Source organism: Fukomys damarensis, unplaced genomic scaffold, assembly GCF_012274545.1.
Source record: "Fukomys damarensis isolate Sample0158 unplaced genomic scaffold, DMR_v1.0_HiC HiC_scaffold_15, whole genome shotgun sequence".
Taxonomy (NCBI): Eukaryota; Metazoa; Chordata; class Mammalia; order Rodentia; family Bathyergidae; genus Fukomys; species Fukomys damarensis.
In genome coordinates this window covers 36,944,599-36,966,774 of record NW_022900927.1, presented here as the reverse complement: position 1 = coordinate 36,966,774, position 22,176 = coordinate 36,944,599, and the positions used below count along the sequence as shown (strand labels likewise).

The 22,176-nt window shown below is 35.8% G+C and overlaps 1 protein-coding gene and 1 pseudogene across 1 annotated transcript in view; one reads left to right on the top strand and one right to left on the bottom strand.

The window, feature by feature from the left end:
- The window catches only part of Trhde (thyrotropin releasing hormone degrading enzyme), a 388,565-nt gene that overhangs the window by 236,683 nt on the left and 129,706 nt on the right, over nucleotides 1-22,176 (bottom strand). The window lies entirely within an intron of this gene.
- LOC104857552 lies at nucleotides 610-2,175 on the top strand (annotated as a pseudogene).

The window sequence follows — 22,176 nt, the reverse complement described above, 5'->3', positions numbered from 1 at the left end:
CTTGCAAATAATCTCTATCATGTAAAAGATGCTGTTCTTGGTTTGTTGAATAATCCTGTCATGAATCAGATGTTGACTTTGACCAAATTTTTTGTTTCTACTGAATCATGTTTTCTCTCCTGTATTTTTGTGCTGACTTACACTGTTTGATTTTCAAATATTCAAATAACTTCCCAGTTTAAGAATAAACAACTTTGCAATATATTTTATATTTTTTGCTTTTTCTATTTAGTAGCCTTGCATCTATGTTCACAGATGAATAAGATCTATAATATTCACTATTTAAAGTTCTGATATAAAAGTAATTTTGACCTCATACAATGAATTCTTTTGTACAGAGATTTTCAAAATAATATAAAAATATTTTTACTCTCTGCTAATAGTAAAGCCACTTTCTCCTGACTTTTCTTTGTAGAAATATTTAACATAATCAATTAGTATAACACATATAAGACTATACATAAAAAACTAGTAAGTTGTCATCTGGTAGGGTTGGGACATCCCTTGCTCCCTCCCTGCTGGCCTGGAAGCCCCAGCCCCCACCCCACCCCGACACCTCATGCCACCGCGCTCCGCCTGCGCTGAGGCCTCCAGCCTTGACCCCGAAACATGACTCATGATTTCAGACCTGGAGACCTCATCTTCACCAAGATGGAAAGTTACTCCCATTGGCCGGCTCGAGTACATGTAGTTCCTGATGGGGCTGTAAAGCCGCCCACAAACAAACTGCCCATCTTCTTATTTGGGACTCATGAGACAGCTTTTTTTTAGGACCAAAGTATATAATTCCTTACTCAGAAAATAAGGCAAAGTATGGTGAAGCAAATAAATGAAGAGGTTTTAATAAAGGCTTATGGGAGATTGACAACAATCCGAAAGTGAAAATTTCAAGCCAACAGGCATAAACAGTAAAACGCATCATCTGATTTTGAAGTCCAAGAAAAAGAACCTAGTGTTTCAAAGAAAGAAAGTGATCACGAAGAAAAAGCAAGCAGTGAAGATATGACTAAAGCAGTTGACACAACAACCCCTAAAGCTGCCAGAAGAGAGAGAAAGAGAAAGGCAGAAAAAGTAGAAACAGAGGAGGCAGGAGTAGTGCCAACAGCAACAGCATCTGTTAATCTAACAGTGAGTCCTAAGAGAGGACGACCTGCAGCTACACAGGCCAGGATTCTAAAACCGAGAGGAGGACCCCAAATGGTAACAGTCTTGCCCTTCAGAGAGTGACGTGGTTGCTGAAGAAGACAAAAGTAAGAAAAGAGGGAAAGAGGAAAAACTAGAAAAGCAGCCTGAAAAGGATGAGGAGGGCTAGAAGGAAGAAGCCAAGGAAAGAGCCAGACAAAAAAAGAGGCAAGAAAGAAGTTGAATAAAAAAAGAAAAATCAGCTAAAACAAGGGTTACATCAACCTCTGATTCTGAAGAAGAGGGAGAAGATGAAAAGCAGAGAAAGCGGGGAAGGAACTTACAGGCTGCTCATGGGAGGGCTGTGCTGAAGAGCCAACGTGAGAAGGAAGCCACAGACGGAAAACGCAATCACGAGGAACAAATGGAAACTGAGCTGCAGAATAAAGATGAAGGAAAGAAGCCAGAAGTTAAGAACGTGGAGAAGAAGGGAGAAACCTCAATGGATCCTCGACTTCAAAGGATACATGCTGAAATTAAAAATTCACTCAAAACTGATAATCTTGATGTGAACAGATGCATCAAGACCTTGGATGAACTTGCTTCACTTCAGGGCACAATGCAACAAGCTCAGAAACACACAGAGATGGCTACATCCCTGAAAAAAATACGACAGTTCAGTCAGTCAAGTTATGGTGGAAAAGCTACAACGTTGTACAACAAATTTAAGAACATATTTTTGGTTGGTGAAGGAGATTCTGTCATCACACAGGTGTTGAACAAATCTCTGGCTGTACAAAGACAGCACAAGGAAGCGAATCAAACCAAACATCACGGGAAGAAAGGGCCAAACAAAAAGCTAGCAATGGAACAAACAGGCTCAAAGGCTCTACGTGGAGGGACTGATGCTCAAGACAGTAATCAGACGCAACACCATGGAGACGGCGATAAAGAAAGCAAAGACAACCGGGAGTCTGGCAGCAAGAAAAAGGCATCCAGTGAAGAGAGAGAGAGAGGCAAACACCTCTGAAGGAGCCCACAGTGGATAACTAGGTTGATATACAGTACCTGGATTATAACGAACATTTGAGAAGTTTGTAATAGTTTTCATTTGAAATATTTAGGCTTTTGGAAGTTTTAAAATTTTTATATGCACAGGTTCTGATGTTTAAAACTTGAGGGGAAAAATCCTTTGTTTAAAAGTTTTTAAACATTAGTGCTAATTGTACTTGTACAGTATTAACGGCTATATTACATAGTAAATGTGGGGTGAAAGCCACTTAGAAAATGTTAAACGGCTTTTCCAGACACTGTTGTAGCATATTTTCAGTTAGTGTGTGTATGTTAATGTATAATTGGTAGAACAAAGTTACATTTTTAAAACTGCTACTTGTATAAATATTTCCCCTTTTCTCAGATTCTGTGCGGTTTGTGCATACTTTTTACAAATCTTGGATTTACCACACTGTCTTTTCACTGTGGGTTTGGTAGAAGTTGGACATTTTTATGGTTGATATAGTATTACTTCTGTACAAGTACTCACTCCTTCCTTTTTATCATAAGTTAACTTTAATCTCACATTGTGCTATATTATCCTACTCATCTAACATGGTGTGGCCCAACACCCTTCTGTATGCTAACAAGATGGCCTGCGGACATTGAACTGGTAGCTCTATGCAGTCTTGCAAAGCTATGGAAACTTTTGAAGGCAATATAGTTCTCTGGCTGGGCATTTGGTGGAGGCATCTAACTTCCCTGCAGGGAATGGACTGGGTACCCCTGAGAATGAATGAGTCTAGGCTTCTGCTGTGAGATCCTTCACAAGACCTTAGAAACTCAACCTGAAAACGAAGTGTTAATTTTTGAGAAATATCTTCAGACATACTCATTAAGTCACAAATAGTATTGTTTTAATTGGAAAAAAATCTGTGATGTTTATATGTTAAATACAAATACATGGTATGTGGAAAAGTTAACCTATTTGAAAAAAATAAATAAATAAACTAGTAAGTTTATTTTTCTAGAAATTTGTTCATTATACCAAACTGTCAAAATCATTGGCATAAAATATTAATAAATACTAATAGAGCCATCATGCTATTTTTTCCTTTTATTGAGTTTATTGGTACATTTTAGGTATACAGTACAGTTACATGCATTATTGGGATCTTGTACCTTTACATGACACATGGTCTTGATTCTCATTTTTCCCCTTGTCCCTGCACCCTCCCTTCACCCCCTCCTCCCCTCCCCATTTACAAACACTTTATTTCCAGTTTTTCATTTTCTCATATTTTTCCCTTACTACCTTTCCCCTACCCTTCCCACTTTCCCTACACCTTTAGACTTTTTCTTCCCATTTCACAATGTCAGTTCATCATGATATTTTTAACATGTACAGTATCTGAGGCAATCTTCTTTTTAGTCATTAAATGTATTATTTGTATATTTTTAAATTTTCTATTAATCTCATTTTGTATTTGTAAATTTTATTATCTTTTAAGAAAACTAATTTTTGGCTTATTGATAATGTCTTTTTGATATTTTTATAGTTCTTTGATTTCTATCCTCTTCTTGGATAATACCAAGACTTTATGTCTATTCTCTTATCTTCTCTCTCTCTCTCTCTCTCTCTCTCTCTCTCTCTAATGATGCCTTTCTATTTGTTTTTATATAGGTGTGAAGAAGCTGTCAGTCTAACTGATGCTGAAGATAACTCTTTTTTTTAATCTCTGGCTTCTTTTAAGATCTTAACTTTATTTGATATACTGCAATTTCACTATGATAAATCCAGATGTTTCTTTCTACTTCATCACACTTGAAGTTAGCTGGGCGTGTTAAACCCACAGATTGGCATTGTCTTCTGTTAAGGGAAGTTTGCAGTGGATATTTTCTCAGATATTTCCTCCTCCACATTCTTTGTCTACTCCTTCCAGAATTCCAATTAGACACAGTAGAACATGTACCAGACTTTTGCTTTCTGTTCACCATGTCTTACAATATTTCTTTAGAAAAAAATATTTAGACATTCTTTGATCCTATGACAATAGCCTTTCTACAGAAAAAAGCTTAATTTGTTTCTGTATGGTTCCTATGAATACCATCAGCCTAGAAGAAGGTAAATAAAGCTGAAGTGTATGGGTTCTACTAACCTGGGTAAATTTTCATTTCTAAGAATAGAGGAGGATCATACTGAGAGAATAACTTCTCTGAGAGTTCCCTTCTCTTGTTTACTCAGCATCAAGGAGAACTTCTTCACCAATTCATGGTGCTGGAAGAACAACGAGGCCAGTTTATCTCTTTGGAATCCTAACCGTATGAGAAAAGAACCATGTGTTTAACGTTCCACAAGAACAGGCTCCAAGTCTGTTTATGTTTACCTCATGTCATTTTCACTCAAATTACATCACTTGGTAGATATCCTCAAAGAAAAATGGATGTCTTCTAGTTTCAGTTTTCATTTGTCTTATAACTTGGTAGATCTTTACTATCTCTGTAGATATTTTGTGCTTTTTAAAAAGTCCTTTTTTTTCTACTTTATGCAGTATATTTAATTTTTATTTCAGTGCAAACTTGAGTCCAAATAACTTCCCCCAGGCTCCTTCCCCTGAGGGTGACCAATGGGAACTCTTCAGATGATACCAAGCCAATTTTCTCCTGTGTAGGCCCATATTTCTCTCTCTCTCTCTCTCTCTCTCTCTCTCTCTCTCTCTCTGTCTGACTTGAACTACAAGGCAATTAAAACACATCAGCTCTCTCACAGTGTTTTCAAAAGTAATCTTTCAATCTCTTATCACCTCAAATTTTCTCAGGCAGGAAACAGACTTCAGGCCAACATCTGCTTTGCTTTCCTTATATGTGGGTCAGGCATGAGTTTTTATGACATTTAGCAGAAGAAAACACATTTAAAATTCTCAAGTGCCTCATTAATATCCTTCCCAGCTAACTGTGGGGGTGGGAGTGAATAGACCACTCCTCTCCCAAACACAGCCCAACGGAGATTCACTGTTTGACAATATTCCTCTGCAAAGAAGGCTCTGACAATTCATCTTCGCAAATCTTCTTGTAGCCCTTAAGGCCTTGATTTTGCTAAAGATCTAACAGTCACAGAACAGCTTGTTATTGTATAAATTCTGCATGAAAAACAAACTGTCCTATTCACGCTCAGAAGCCTTCGATCAATAATTTTGACACCTCAGTAAAAACAGAACAGGACATTAAAGTTTACATATTTTAATATCATTTATCATAATAAGAAACAAATTTGGAAGTTATATTTAACCCTACTTTATTTGTTCTGTGTGTGATGCTTACGGTGAAAGGCTAGAATATATTCATGGTGAAAGGCTACAATATATTCATATCATTTATTTATTAAAAAAATTTACAGATGCCAGGAAAAGTACAGATATAGTAAACTAAATGCATTATGAGAATTTTAAAATTGCTACCTTCCAAAATATCTAAACTTTATAAGTGGAGAGAAAATAAATACGTTTCTCATAAAGAACAAAGGGTAGGAGAAGAGCTGCAAACTTTTCAAAAAAATCAGATATTTCAACAATGCTTAAGAGAAGTCATTCTCATGAGCAGGAAAAAAATCATCTTCACCAAAAACAACCAGATACATCTTTACTCGATTCCTATTAGCACAACCAACATCCATCAGTAAAAACCCTGTTTCCTCTAAAACTTGTGCTTCTTCCATAAATATCTTGACCTTTGAGCAGGATCTGTGATATTACAAGCCAAGAGATTTTCACTAGGCCTTGATAGACTTCCACTGGGAGTCTCAGGGGAAACAGTAATCCTCTGACATTACAGAGAGCACTATACATTGCACTCAGCCCTAATTCTCATAAATCAAAAGTTCTACCTGAATGCAACTGATCTATTTTAGAGAAGGCAATCCTGCTCAGAATCATATTTGTCATGGCACATTCCTTTAATCCTTAGCAGTATGAGCTCTGTAAACACAGTATTTGAAGTAATATAACACATTATTTTATATAAAAACCTTTAGAATCCTACATCCCTGAGTGCTTTCCAGTAAAACAGCCAAGTCTCTTAAGCAATTGCTGCTTCTGTTCTTCTTCCTTTTTCAGTAGAAGAGAAGTAAAAGATCTATGACCCAGTGAGCAAAGAAATATTTCAGTACTGAGAGGAGGTAATGAGACAGATAAAGAGCTGTTTCAGCTGGCAAGTCCTACACAGCAAAGTTCATGCAAAGGCAATAGTAACATGAATTGAAAACCTAGACATTGACCATCTATTTGATATTTACACCCCTAGAAATGAGTGCTCAGAAACTGTTCCATGTATGCAACACTTCCAACTTTCTTGCATGTATACTCCTCATGAGATGTTTTCCTTTACACCAACCAAGCATTCGCTCTTTTAGAATCATCACAAAGAACTTTCTGTGAGGTTTTAAATTGAGCTCCATAAACCCTTTTTGAATCAGCCAAATGGTTTTTAATTTGTTGGTTTTTAATCTTTCCTTATGTTGTCAAAGCCTTTGGAGACTAGATCTGAGAGAAAATATTGGATAGAAAATAAGAGAATATCAGAAAATCTTTCAAAGATATGTGTTTAAGATAAATGATAACTTGGGGAAAAGTATAATTTAGAAATATAATCAAATATTAGAAATCAGAACTACCAAGACACAATCAGAGCCGGGCATGGTGGTGCACACCTGCAATCCCAGCACTCAGGAGACTGAGGCAGGAGGATCGCTGTGAGTTTGAGACCAGCCTGGGCTACATAGTGAGTCCCAGGACAGTCTCAACTACATAGTGAGACTCTGTCTCAAAAAACAAAAACAAACAAACAAGCAAAAAGATACAACCAGAGAACAGAATCGAAGATTCATTGAAGAGAATGAATCAATTCAACAAGTGCCCTTACAAAAAAGATAATTTATACACAAAAACCTATGCAGAAAGAAGATATGTACACAGGGATAAAACCATATTTAATTTACTCCAATAGTTTGATGTTGGAGCAGTACCTTCAGGCCAAGGAACACTAAGGGTTGGCAGTAAACTCTAGATAGGAGCTAGGAGAGAAGCTGGGAAAGAAGCACAGAACAAATTCTTCCTCGGTGCTCCCAGAAGAACCAACTCTGCCCAACCTTGATCTTGGACTTTTAGTCTCCCTAACAAAAGACAATTTCTTTTTAAAAACTGCCTAGTTTATGGCACTATGTTAGAGTATCATTAGCAAATAATACATATTTGTTTAGCAAATGATGGGGAAATTTCAATAAAAGATAATGGACTATAATCAAGAATATAAGAAAATGTAACAATTTTAAGATTAATTCAGATTAAATCCACTACCAAGGACATTTTTAAGGCTCCAAAATACTAAAACAGGAGAAAAAAAATGTTACTCTTCTTTGCCAATTCTACCTACAGCTTAGAACCCACACCTGTAAAGACAGTCTCCAACCCCAGCCACTGCTACTCTCTTTCCAAATGTTTGTGATTCATTTTTACTTGTTATTTCCATTGCTATTCTGTCAGTTAAACTTTATGATCATTCTTGTCCCGATTTTTAAAAATAATACATAAAATTATTCATGTCGATTTTTAAACACTGAACATGTTTTAAATTTTCCTATTAATGGTTTTATACAATATTGTATAAAATCTGTTGTTCATGTGCATTTGATCAATTTTATTACATGCTTAGTTCATTAACTTCTTGCATAAGAAAAACACAGACTTCTATCTTTGTTCAGTGGTCTATTGCTAGCTCTGGAACACAGAACTACTTGGGTGTTAATCCAAACTTTTCTGCTTACTGCAGATGTGACTCTGGACAAGCTACATAAACACTGTAAAATAAAAATAATATTAGTGTTTACCAGATACAAATGTTAAAACTAAATGAAATAATGCATGTAAAATGTTTCCTATGTGCCAGTAAATAGAAAGATGTCAGTGAGTATTTTTTGTTGCTGTCGTTCATACTAGGTATGAATAACTAATTTCCTTATGAGAAACCAAAATAGTGAAAATTGACATGAAACTTGGTTTTAAGAAAAATAAGACAAATAGTACCCAAAGCCAAAATATAAAATAAATTGCTAAAAATGATTTTTAATTTAACATTTTCCCTAGAATAACTCATTTGTAAACGAAGTGTCTTAATTTTCTCTCATTGCTGAGACAAAATACCTGACATCCAAAGTTGAAAGAGGAAAGGTTTATTTGGTTTACAGTTAGTAGAGGTTTCAGTCCATAATTGGCTGGCTCTAGGGCAGGGTGGTGTGGCAGACAGGTCTTCCAGAGGAGAAACAGTTCATGGCAGCCAGAAGGCAGCAAAAAGCAACAACAGATCTTAACAGTGTCTTTCTGCTCCTTTTATCTTGTTCAGACTATAGGGCTTAGGGCACTGCCAAATTCATGTGTAATGGTTTAATAATCATATACCACTAATCCTAGATTCACCCATCTATGACCACGTGAGATTTTGGAGAGACATCTAGACTAAAACTATAACATTTTCCTGGTCCCCCAAAGACTCATGTATACTTCTTTACGCAAAAGGCATTTGGTCTATCTCTAAGAGTTGTTGAAATCCTACCAATTTCAGCATCGCTGAAAATCCAATTTCTTCTCTGAGGCAAACTCTCAGCAGCAAGCCCTTGTATAAATGAAAAGAAAGTTAAACACATCTGGCATTCAGTGGTATAAAATAGACATTGCCATTCCAAAAGTCACAAACCAAGGAATAACAAGGAATGGGAACAAAGCAAGACCAAAATCCACCAAGGCAAACATTAAATCTGAGCCGGTATCCCACTCTTGGTACCAAATTTCTGTGTTGGTTACTTTTTGTCATTGCTGAGACAAAATACCTGACACCCAAAGTTAGAAGGGAAAGGTTTTATTGTTACTCTCAGTTTGTGAAGGTTTCAGTCCATAATGAGCTGGCTTCAAGGTAGGACAGCAGAAGGGCAATAGTTCATGTTAGTGGCAGAAGACAGCAAAAGCAACAAGAGGGCCCTTAATAGTGTCTTTCTGCCCCTTTTATCTTATTCAGATTACCTAGGGTGGATAGCACTCATTCCCTTAATCCCAGTGCCCTTAGGCCATGAGTCGGTAACACCCTCTAGATTCCGGCCCCCTTTGAAAAAGCATAGGCTCTGAGGGACATCTAAACACAAGCCATAATGCCCAGTAAAGACAAATAATAGTAAAACATTGGAAAAGAGTGAAATTGAATAAATAGGACTTTCCTAAAATATTTTATCTTTTAAAAATCGTAAATATTCTCAGCAGATTAGGGTGAATCTATCTGAACTCCACACAATTTATAATAATTACTGAACCCTTATTTTATTATATTAACATTTTTGTTTTCTAGCTGAAAGTCACTTTCTTATAGCAAAAGGGTAAAGTGCTACAGCTAAGAAGATACAAGAGAACATTATTTAACATGGGAAAGTGTTTTAGCTGTCACAGCTGCTTTAATAAAATAAGTTTTCATCAAACCTAATAATGTACAATATGAAATGAAATCAAATGTGTGATTTAATAATATAGGCAACCAATAATTTGCTTCTGTTATGGTTTATTTAAAATCTAAAAGAGTCAGGATGTGATTTACCTAAGTTACTTGTAAGTATATGACAATAGCTGGAAAATTTTTTCCACTAGTGCATCTGCAACGTCCTCACTACTCTCCCAATGTCTGAGAGTGTGCAACACTTATTCAGTGGAGACTCCCCTGGTACATAGCTGTTAATGTGCATAACAAACACCAGTTTACACCAAGAGTTTTATTTGTCAGTATGCAAGATCTGATTTTTCTTACAGCCCCACATTATATAAATGTATGCATAGTCTAAGTTGTATCTCTCTTCTGAGAAAAAGAATCACTCATTCCAACAGCAGTTAATATCAATGTTTAGTTTTCCATATTGCCACTGCAAAGCTCTCTCAAGAAGCAGGAAATACTTTTAATATTAATAAACTTGGACACCCTGCAACATATCTTCTGCTGCAGTGTCCTGTAAGTAGATTTTCAATATAAATTATTTTATTAATATACACAAAGACACCCTTCAACTAACTACATGGAAGAGTTTAACATAGGTGTCTAATGTATATTCACCATGTCACGCTCTGCCTCAAAATACTTGCTACCCATCTGCCAATCTCCTAGACAAAATGAATACGACAAATAATAAGGCCCCCATTTATTATACTAAGAAACTGATGTCTAAGGAGACTTCCCTGCAGATTAAACAGTAAATTAGTGGCAGAGTAGGAAATTAAAACTGAAATCCTTCCACTCCATTTTTTTCTGGAGAGCCTCCTCCTCTCCATCTACATTTTAAAGCAGACCACAGACAATTGCAATACAGAGGCAATAAAGAACCTAAATCTGCCCATTGTTTATCATCGAAAGTTTACTCATTACCCCCAAAAAAAGTAGCCTATTTTTGAAGTGCACATCAATGTCTACATGTTAATAGACAATAAGAAGAGAAACTAGTTTTTTAATTAAACCCATTCAGAAAGCATCTAAAACCCAGTGAGAGTGATTTTTACAACTTCTATGTGTCATGAATTATAAACTGGATTTAATTTGAATTTTCTGTATGCAACTTTTAGCTTTCACCAAGAATTATAGTTTTTATGATAAAAACTTTCTTATCAAGAACTATAACTTGAAATATTGACATTTATGTTGTTATGAGAATATAATAAATAAATCATCCCTATTTCCTGTACATTTATAAGCAACTCGAGTAGTTCATAATTATTATTAAATGGAAAAGATACGAAAACTCAGATCAGATTATTCCTGAAATCAGAAAAGGCCCCATTTGCTGGACAAAATAGTTTATGCTTTTTCAGTAAGAATTAGATACCCTTATTTTGAAAATTTAATTTCATAATCTAGTATCTGGGAGATTTTCCTAAACCACTATGTGAAAATTATTCCAAAACTGGCCATCGAGTGACATTTAGAGTTTTGATTCTTCTACTAATGTGGGACCATCATAAGCCTGGACTATTAAAAATATTTTTATTAGTAGTAAATATGTAATATTTAAATTTATACCTCATGAAGATGAATAAAGTAAGAAACACTACCATTTCAACCCATTAACCATAGACGCTCAGCTTATATTTGTTGTCTGTATATGGACTCCAAATGAGATTTAACTTAAAAACAATTGAATTCTGCTGATTTAATTGAACAGTTGTCTAAATTTTCAGAAAGTTAAAAAATAGTAAATTAAGAAAAATTTGGAAAAAAGCAAATATGTCAGAAATTGACTTACCCATTACACAGCTACTTAGCATATCAGATACTCTCAGAAGTACTGAGAAGATCATAAATTGTGTACCAGCTTTCTGTCACTGTAACAAGATACCTAAGATAAAGAAAGGTTTATTATGGCCCAGAGATTCACAAGTTTCAGCAGGAGTTGCTTAATCACATCACTTTGGGCTTGTGGCAGCACCGTACCTCGTGGCCCCCAACAACCCCATTTCTTTCCACAAAAAAAACCTCCAAAAGGTCTCATCATCTCCTAGTAGTGTAGGCTGGCAACCAAGCCTTCACCAAAAGGCTTTTGGGAGACATTTAAAATTCAAACCATACAACAGTTCGTGAGATAAAACTTTCCCTCAAGTAACTTTCAATTGAATAAGTAAACAGTGCTATATCAATGGCAAAGCACACAGTATAATGGGATATTTAAAAACACTATAAAGAAAAACAAAAGTCAAGGAGACAAAGGCAGTTACTTTCGATAAAGTCATCATGGAATCTGTCCCCTCCCCCCAGGAAGTATCTCACTTGATGTTTCTAATAAAGAGATGACAATGGTGTATTCATTCGAATGCAAAGAGATCATATGAATAAAGTGAAGGAAGTAGGAGTAGGTTAGGTGAGAAAGGTAACAGGGATAAGATAATAGAGGGTGTCCTAGGCTGTTGTAAGGACTTGTTCTTAATTTGATAGGAAAAATGGAGGAAGATACTGATGGTACGTGATTTATATTTTTAAAAGTTTAATTTTTGTTGTTGTTTGGAAAACAGAATGGGCTATTGGAAAAGTCAGAAGAATATAAATCGAGAGACTAGTTTGGAGGCTGTATCTGTACTCCGGGAAGAAGATGGCAACTTGAACACAAGGAGTAGCAGTGGTAACAAGGAAAATAAGTGCTATGACATGGTGTATATGTTAAAAGTAGAAACCTACAGACTAGTGAATGGGTATATAAAAGGTGTGTATGAGAGATGAATCATAGCTGACTCCTCAGTGTTTTGCCTGAGCAACCTAGGATACAGGGTTGCCATTCACAAAAATGAAGTTGGGGCAACTAACTCCTGCACTATGGACTTACTCCTACATCTTCTGTCTTCTTTAGAAAGGACCCCTATTACTTTGCATCATCAGAATTCTTTTTCTATTTCATCGAGATTATTTTAAACAATGTTCAATATACCCTGTCTTAATCAAATGTTTCCTGAGTTTGATGAACTCTAGATATGATTTGTCTGTTCCTATTTATAGCAAAATTCTTCACAGTGTTTCTATACCATCTCCATTCTTCATTTCCCTAGTCTTCTTTGAATCCAGTTTAATCATTTGAGTACTACCAATGACTCCAAGGCTACCATTTGAAGGTCAGTTGAAAGACCTAGTTGTACTTGGCCTTGTAATAGCACTTTCACTTCTAGAAAACTGTGCTAGTATTTTCATACCTCACTGGTTATACTTTCTCAGTCATCCTTCCTCAATCCTCCTTATTTTGGGGGTCTTTAGATTTGACATTCCAGTAATAGAATCCTTGCTCTTTTCTTTTCTCTCTCTGTTTTTTTCTGTAAACTTCCATAACTTTGAAGCAAGCTGTGTCCTGATGAGTTTATTTCTTTTGCATGTATATCTTCACCTCTGACTTTCTGCAAACTTCCTATGCAGTTCTAACAGGGAAGGTAGCGTATAAGAGCACAGATGCTGGTGGAATAGAGAAGAAAATTCACTGCTGTTTGCTCACATTTGAAAAACTGAAATAAGTGTACAGGCAACTGGTGATATGGAAGAGTGGAAGGCTACACTTGAGGTTTGAAAAGAAAGATTATATTGCTACACAGAGCTAACAGCTCACATAAATCACAAATTTAAAGTGAAAGCCATAATCAAGTTCATAAAGACATCAAATAGGCATGGAGTGGGATTCAACATGGGGGAAGTTTTTCCAAGTGCGATAAAGAAGCCAAAAAGTTGAAGATGGCAGCCACAGAGTAATACAAAAATACATTCCTTCTGGCTGAAAGGTGATATTGCTACACAGAGCTAACAGCTCACATAAATCACAAATTTAAAGTGAAAGCCATAATCAAGTTCATAAAGACATCAAATAGGCATGGAGTGGGATTCAACATGGGGGAAGTTTTTCCAAGTGCGATAAAGAAGCCAAAAAGTTGAAGATGGCAGCCACAGAGTAATACAAAAATACATTCCTTCTGGCTGAAAGGTGATGGATGTAAGAGTCAAGAACATGTAAGGAATCAAAAGTTAAGGATCACGATGAGGAAAAGAATGAAGATTCAATGAAACAAAAGAGGTGGAAGGAATATCTGTGAAGATAAGAGACTGAAGCAGAGAATAAGATGCTTGAAATGAAGATGTTTCAAAGTGGCACAGGTAGTGGAAATGGCAAGATCCAGTGTGTAATCATGGACAGATTGGAGCATCAATAAGGATCAATAGAACTAAGAACAGTTAAGGTCTCTGAAGGATGTTACTAGATCATTAGTGTCAATACTGAAACCATCAGGAAGGATGACAGAAAGCTGTAGTGCATTGGGATCATGAATAAAACATCAATTGGAAGGTGGTTGAGATGTTGGTCAAAGGATATAAAACTTCAGTTAAAATAAGTGCAAGAAATCTTTTGCACAATATAGTGACTATAGTTAAGAAAAATACATATTGTTTTCTTGAAAAAGCAAGGACTTTAAGTGTTCTCATACACAAAAAAGTATATGAGGAAATACATATATTAATAATTAGCCATTCCATAATATAAAAAGTGCATTCAAAGTATATATGGCTGCTTAAATTATTCACAATGTAGTACAGTAAAAGACGCCACCATTAATCTCACTCAAAATACTCCCCCTTGCTTGGAATACACGTCCTATCATTCTTGCCACTTTCTGCAGCACCTCTGGAAGTCCTCTTTCGTGAGTATTATTAGCTGCATTGTTTTGGCTGCCTTCATGTCCTGAATTGATTCAAAACATTTGTACTTCATGATCTCTTTGACTTGGAGGAAGAGCCAGAAGGAATACAGTGCCAGAGGCTGTGAGTAAGATGGATGAGGACATGCCAGAATGGTTTTTATGAGCCTGCTTTATCATTAGATGGCACTCAACAGCAGCATTGACCACATTTTTTTATCGTATCATGAAAAGATAGGGAGTCCAAAACTGCTTCAGAAAGTGAGAAATGATGCGATAAATGTGTCTGAAAGAAAAAAGAGTATTTTAAGGGGATTAATGCAAGATGACTTTTACTATAATATTTTTTTTAAGTTTAAACTTTAACCACATTTCTTTTATCCTACCTCATATACATATTTCAATCATATTGCAATTGGGGATGTGGTGGTACAATGCTTGCCTGATATGCACAATTTCTAGATTTAATGCCCCAAAACTAAAAGGAAAAAGAAAAACTGTACACAATAAATACATATTTTTTGATTAAAATTTTATTGAAAAATATATTTTGGTGAAATACAGCCCCTAGGAAACAACAGCAGAACATGTTCAGCCAAGATGAGGAATTCACCTGCATCCACTCATGCAGACAAATCTCAGTGTGGCGAGGGGTGCCCTGGGATGCTTGGGACTGTGACACAGATGGGGTTAAGCAGGGCTGATCCTCCTTCAGAAGTGTGACTTTCTTCTTTAAGCTGATCTGAAGCAGTTTGTTATTATGTCAGGAGGTGGAAGGATTATAAATCACGCCAAAAGTACTGGCTACTCTCTGTATTTCCCACAAATCCTGCTGAAAGCAAAATCTTCAGGATCTGTTACCTGGACTAAACACAATTTTCTCTGTGTTTAGAATCTGAGCATTCAGAAAATTTTGTATTCCCTCACTTATTAACCTGTGGTGATGACTAACAAATTTCAATTAAGCATAATAAAACAAGCCTGGTAACAGTTTATTTTAAGGTCTCCAAGTAAATGCTATTCCTTTTCTTTAAACTATATTTCTCAAACCTCTGCCCATCTCAGTACACCCAATGAGGAATGTATATGTAATCATATTCATACGCGCCACATCTCCACATTTACAATTATATTTACTAATTATAATTTAGCTCCAATCATACTCTCCCAACAAAGCATGACAGAAAGCAAGTCCAAGAGAGTTACATAGACAACCATAATTCCAATGTTTTTGAAGAAAAAAGACTAACAGAAAGCTTTAATATTTTCACAAAATTCACAGGAATATCTTTGTGATATTTGTGACTTACTTCATAACTTCATAACTGAGCTCAACATCCTAAGATTCACTCTCTAGGATCAGTACAAAAAACCAAGCCAAATCTAACAGTACATTATGTCAATCAACATGAATCAACCGCCATCCAAGAGTGTGCATCTGTGTATTTTCTTTCTTGTGATCATCTACTTGTGGTTTTCTTCATCATCTCGTGTCTTCCGTGACTGACATGTTTGACAACAGATATACAAAATCTGACACTGTGAGATCAGAGCTGCGATTTTACCATTTGCTAGGTTTGAAAATGTGTCAGATGCTGAAACATGTCATGCGTCTCCTTGAGACTGACTATTTGCCTATGTACTCCCTTTCCTTTCCCTTCTCTGCCTTGCCACCCTGCACTGCACAATGTAAAGGCCACCAACCTGCAGCCCCAGCTGAGAATCAAGCCTTAGAGAACTCAGCACTTGAAGGAAAAGCACTGTGAAAATAAAATAGCATCTATGATCATTAGATACGTATATGAGATTTAAGACTAATTGTCTCATTCAAACGTCTCTGTGATTAGCCATTATTCTCTCCTACATCCTACTTAATTTCTAGCTTTCTTGGGGTTGCAGAGAAAAGTGGGTATATTAATTCTGAGGAAACAAATTAAATTTTCTGAATGTTATCCATTTCAGGAGAAAATGTAAAATAATTACATAAAATATAAGTCTCCATGGAAATGTGTAACGTAGGAATGCATATGCAATATGTAAAATGTATGCAGTTAGATATATAAATGTTTGTATAAAAATATATAGCAGATTTTGTAAATAGAGAAGGGAGGAGGGCATGAAGGGAGGGCAGGGATATGGGGAAAAATGAGGACCAAGATCTGTCATGTAAAGGTACAAGATCCTAATGATGAATGTAACTGTACTGTATACCTGAAAAGTACCAATAAACTCAATGAGAAAAAAAATACACAGCAGATCATTTTATAAGTATTGCAAAACTGATATATGTACAAATAGCAGTAATATACTAGAGTATAGAATTATTTATTAATATAAATGTTAATTTAATTGATGTATATACTTAATGATATATTGATGAATGTAACTGTACTGTATACCTGAAAAGTACCAATAAACTCAATGAGAAAAAAAATACACAGCAGATCATTTTATAAGTATTGCAAAACTGATATATGTACAAATAGCAGTAATATACTAGAGTATAGAATTATTTATTAATATAAATGTTAATTTAATTGATGTATATACTATTAATGATATATAATATATTATATAATATTCTGTATATATTTATAAGCAAATGAATATTCTCAAGAAGAACAAATTATACTAGTTATTTTCCACATGGTTTGTCTCTCAAGCCTATATAAAAATGTAGAAAAAAAAATAGATCCATACAAAGGGCTTTTGAGGGATTTGTAATCTTTGTACTATTGAACTGAACAAGTTATGGAATAATGTTATGGAAATGAGTTATGGGTTTGGTGGACTACAGCCCACAGGCCAAATCTGAGCAGCCATCTGTTTTTGTCAATAAAATTTTATTGGAATGCAGCCACTTCATTCACTTATACATTGTCTCTGCTTTCTTGCTTTTTTGTCAAAGCTGAATAGTTGTAGCCATGATGGTGTAGTTCACAAATGTGAAAATATTTTGTGTCTCGTCCTTTACAGAGGTTTGATGACTGTTGTATTGATTGTGGAGGCTTTTAACATGATTAAAATTCTATTTAATCACGGATTTTTTTCACCACAGATGAGAAGGAGGAAGATGCAAAATGCCAGATGTTTAAGAAAGTAAATCAATAATACTTCTTAAATAATTAAAGTAATTTTGGCAACATAGAATTGTGCTAGAAAAGTCTGAAAAATTTAAGTGCTTGCCATACTCTTTATTTTGTCTATAATCTCCTTGGCAACTCTATCACAAATCTAAGTGTACAGAATTGAAAATGACACCAACCTAAACAAAGGTGTATTAGTTTGGGGCACTGTGCCAAAATACCACAGACTGGGTAGCTCAAACAGTAGCAAAGTATCTTCACACAGTTCTAGAGGCTGGTAATCCAAATTCGTGTGCCAGTAGAGTCAAGGTGTAATGAGGTCTCTCTTTGCTAGTACATAATCATCTTTTTGTTTTGACCCTGCATGAGAGAGAAAGAGGAGAGAGAGGGAGAGAGAGAGAGAGAGAGAGAGAGAGAGAGAGAGAGAGAGAGAGAAGAGAAGAGGAAAGGAGAGGGAAGAGAAGGAGAAGGAAAAAAGGAAATCTTCCTCTTCTTATAAAGTTACCAATCCTATCAGATTAGGACTTCACCCTAATGGCATCATTTAACCTTAATTGCCTCTTAATTATCTTCAATGTCTAACTATACTTAGACTGGGAGTTAGAGCTCCAACATACAAATTTAAATATAATTTGGGGTATTGCATTAGGTTTAAGAAATTACACCCAAATTTTTGTTACAGACATGGAATGTTGGCTTTGTCCATTGTAAGAGTTTAACTTATCAAGCTTCATACCACTTACCAGCTAGCATTATTTTAATAAAAATTGACAGCATATATCCCAATGTACTTAAGAAACTAAATGATCCCAAACACTACTAACCCACCAATTATTTTACAGGTTGGTAAATATTTTTCAATCTGTGAAATAAAAGGAACTGCTAAACAATTTAAAAGCTAAAAAGATCTTAGTCTGTATGGTTTAAGAGACACTCTAGGTCCTTCATGAATTATTTCACATATAAAGACAGAACCTGTAAGAAAAAAGTAAAGCCAATAAAGAATAAATCTAGGTTACAAACCATTAAAATTCCTCTAACTGAAAAATGGCATTTGGGACTCACCCTCTCTTTCAAAATTACCCTTTAAAAAGCTTCAAAAATGCCCTGAGGGCTTCATTTACACCTACCCTATTGGATTTGCTCAGTTTATATACTGCAACCTCCCTTACAGGCTAACCTTTGTTTTACACTGCAGTCTGTTTTACATTTAAAAGTACATAAGCAACAGCATCAAAATTCTCAATGACAGTAATGAAAGATTTTAAGGCTAAACGGTGGACCAGGAGTATATTTTCCATTTGAAATCTTTCACAACACTTCAGTCTAGCCCTTAGGTCTCCCCGTCCTGTGTCATGATGGATAAAGTTATAAGTCTTAAAGCTTTTAAAAAGAGTTGATTTTATAAAAATAATTCATTTTCAAAAATGATCACATGGCTTACATTTGCTGGAAAAATCTTTTAAAAATGTACTCAGCATCTGAGTTGAATTTAGAGTGTGCTAAGGACACACTTACATTAGACAGACAAGTGACAAAAATGAGTGTCCTCCTCAGGTAATAACAGCACCTTTGCTTCTCACACCAAAAAATAAAATGAACAAACAAACAAAAAACAGAAATTTCAGAGTTCCACAGTAAGGGTTTTGTTTTTTAATTATTATTATTATCCTTCATCCTTTATTGTCTGAAAAGATCATAAGATCTCAACATCAAAGGTAAGTGATGATACCCTGATTGTGATAAAGGCAATAGTCCCCTAAGCTTTAGAAATTATAATTAATCAATAAGAAATCATTACATATCTGCATATCTGGAAATATCTGCAAAGTTCTGCTTTGGATAAAAAACAGTCACAATAATTCTGGGAAAGAGCAGAGGAAAAATGTATTTTGACTATTTCTCTTTATAGAGCATTTTGCTTTAATGAACCGTTAGGCGCTTAACCCTAATTTACATAACTATCACTCGGTCTCAGTTTCTTGAAATGAAGCTAATTTGAAAAAACCTTCTGATCTCAGTATAAGCTATTTTAGCTCTGAAGTTGATGGGAATGGTCACCTTTCTTTTAAAATCGCCTGATTGGCAGTGCTTCTGTCAGCAGTAATCCCCAGCCAGACTTTAATGAAATGTTCCTCCCTTTCTCCAGGGCTTTGAATTGCTATTTGGCCATAATTAACTCCAGATTGACCAATGGCCAGTGAAGGAAGCAATTCACTTCACAAAGAGGATTATTACAATCATTATTTTGTTCTAAATACAGCTACTCTGTTTAGAAAATACAAGTTATTTACCTTACTGTGTTCATTTCAAATAACCAAGAACAAGAGAAGGAAGCATAGAAAGGTGTTCTTCATTTCACTACAGCTACACAAGAAAACTCAGTTTTTTAGTCCTGTTACAGTCTTATATATTGTAGTTGAGAGAATCCCATCAAAACTTCACTTGAAGTCCTTTAAGGATACAGCGAGTTTTGTTGATTCTTTGAAATAGATCTTGAACCTGCCCACTTCTTAATACCTCTTCTGCTACTGGTCTGATCCAATACAGCAATAGTTCATAATTAACACAGCAGCTTCTCCCTACTTTGGACTTTTCTCTCATCCCCCAGAAGTTTGTTCTACATGAGGCAACTAATACGACCTCTTAAAGCTTTGAGTCAGCAGATCACTCCTGCAATGGACTGAATAATGCCCTTCCCCCATTCCTATGCTGAAACACCAGTCCCAGTAAGATGGTATTCAGAGACGGTACCTTAGAGATACTTAGATTTAAATGAAGTCATGAGACAGGGTCCACATAAGGAGATTAGAACCTTACAAGAAGAGACATCAAGGAATTGGGAGTTCAATTTAGCAGTACAGTCTTTGCCTGGCATGTGAGATGCTTTGAGTTTAATCCCCGAGACAGAAAATAACAGAAGATCAGAAAGAGGAAGAAGAAGATGAAGAAGAGGGGTTGACATCAGAGAACTTGATTTTGTGAGAACTCCACAAGAAGGTTATCATCTCTAATAGGCTAGGTACACAGCTCTCGTCAGAACCTTACCATCACGGCAAGCTGATCTTGAACTTCCAGCCTTAGAACTAGGAGAAAATAAGTTTCTGTGGTTTAAACCCTGCAGTGTGTGATATTTTGTTATGGCAAGTCCGAGGTGACTAGGTCCATACCTCTGCTCAAAATCATAGAACTTATCTCTCAACTTCCAGGCAACAAGATCCTTCACTTGTGGCACAGTTGTCACAAAGACGTCAACTCACCCTACTCTCAGTCACTGTGCTCCAAGCACACTGGTCTCCTTGCTATTTCTCCAGTAAGTTAGATGCCTTCATCCTCAGGATTGCCTTACTCTCAGATTTTAACTCATGTCATTATTTCAGCAAGATATCCCCTGAGTATCCACCTGTTTAAAAGGACAAACCCCACCCTTCCACCACTTCTGACACTTTCTTTTCTGCTTAATTTTCTCCATAGTAGCTGTCACTTTCTACAAATATTAGAACATGTGTGTGTGCCTCTCTCACCCATAAAAATAAAACATATTCATAAGAAGACTGCTGTTTCTTTTGTTGCCTGCTTGTTGTCTAGGACCTAGTAGAACCTGGTGTATGTTAGGTTTTCAATAAATGTGTGGAAACCACGAACAAATTCCTTATTTCAAAGAACAACAAAGGGGAGAAGAACTCATGGCAAATATTTCTATTTTCAGATTCCAAAAGCATGCCAGGTAAAAAGCATACCTTCTCCATAGTCTCCCCAGGAGAATGAGTACAATGACATCATAATAAACGAACGCCAAATGTGTCCTTCAGGAACCAATTCACTATTTTTTGTCAGTCCTCATGCAGATTCTTAATGAGAAAGTAGCTCCTAGATAAGACATTTTTCATCCTTTCCATCTGAATTTATCAAAAACAAGCCTCTAGCAATATATAAGGTATGCCACTTTACTCCTTTGTTCATTCAGTTAAAATTTGTATTATTTTTAATTTACAAAGTAGACACAACTTTGCTTCTCTGCCTCCCTTTCCTGTGTGGTAACGATTGCCAAAACAGGAATAACTTGGGGAATTACTCATTCATGAGAATTTATTCATTGCCTACTCTGGGCCAGATGCAGTTCCAGGCAGAGGGAATCAGAGCAATGAAAATGCAGACAAAAAAAATCTGTTCTCATGGAGCTTATATTTGGGGGGAAATGAGGAAGGAAGGGCTGGGAACAAGTAATAAAGAAAATAATGTATAAATAAAATACATGCTGCCTGAGATAATAAAAAGTGCTATAAAAGAAGTACAGAAGCTTTTTAGTAAGATGAGATCCCAGTTGTTGATTCTATCTGCTAGTTCCCGTGCTACTGATTTTGTTCATAAAGTCTTTTCCTGTGCTAATATCTTCCAGTGTTCTGCCTAACTTACCTTCCAGCAAGTTTAATGTTTCTGTTTTAATATTTAGATCTTTAATCCATTTGGATTTTAATTTAGTGCATGGCAAAAGATAAGGGTCTAATTTTAATCTGTGGCAGGTTGACATCCAGTTTTTCCAACACCATTTATTAAAGAGGCTATCTTTCCTCCACTGAGGATGGTCGGCTCCTTTGTCAAAAATGAGGTAGCTGAGTACATCTAGGTTTGTTTTTGTGTCTTCCAGTCTGTTCCACTGATCCTCAGGCCTATTTCTTTGCCAGTACCATGCTGTTTTTATCACAGTGGCTTTGTAGTATAGTTTCAAATTGGGAATTGTTATA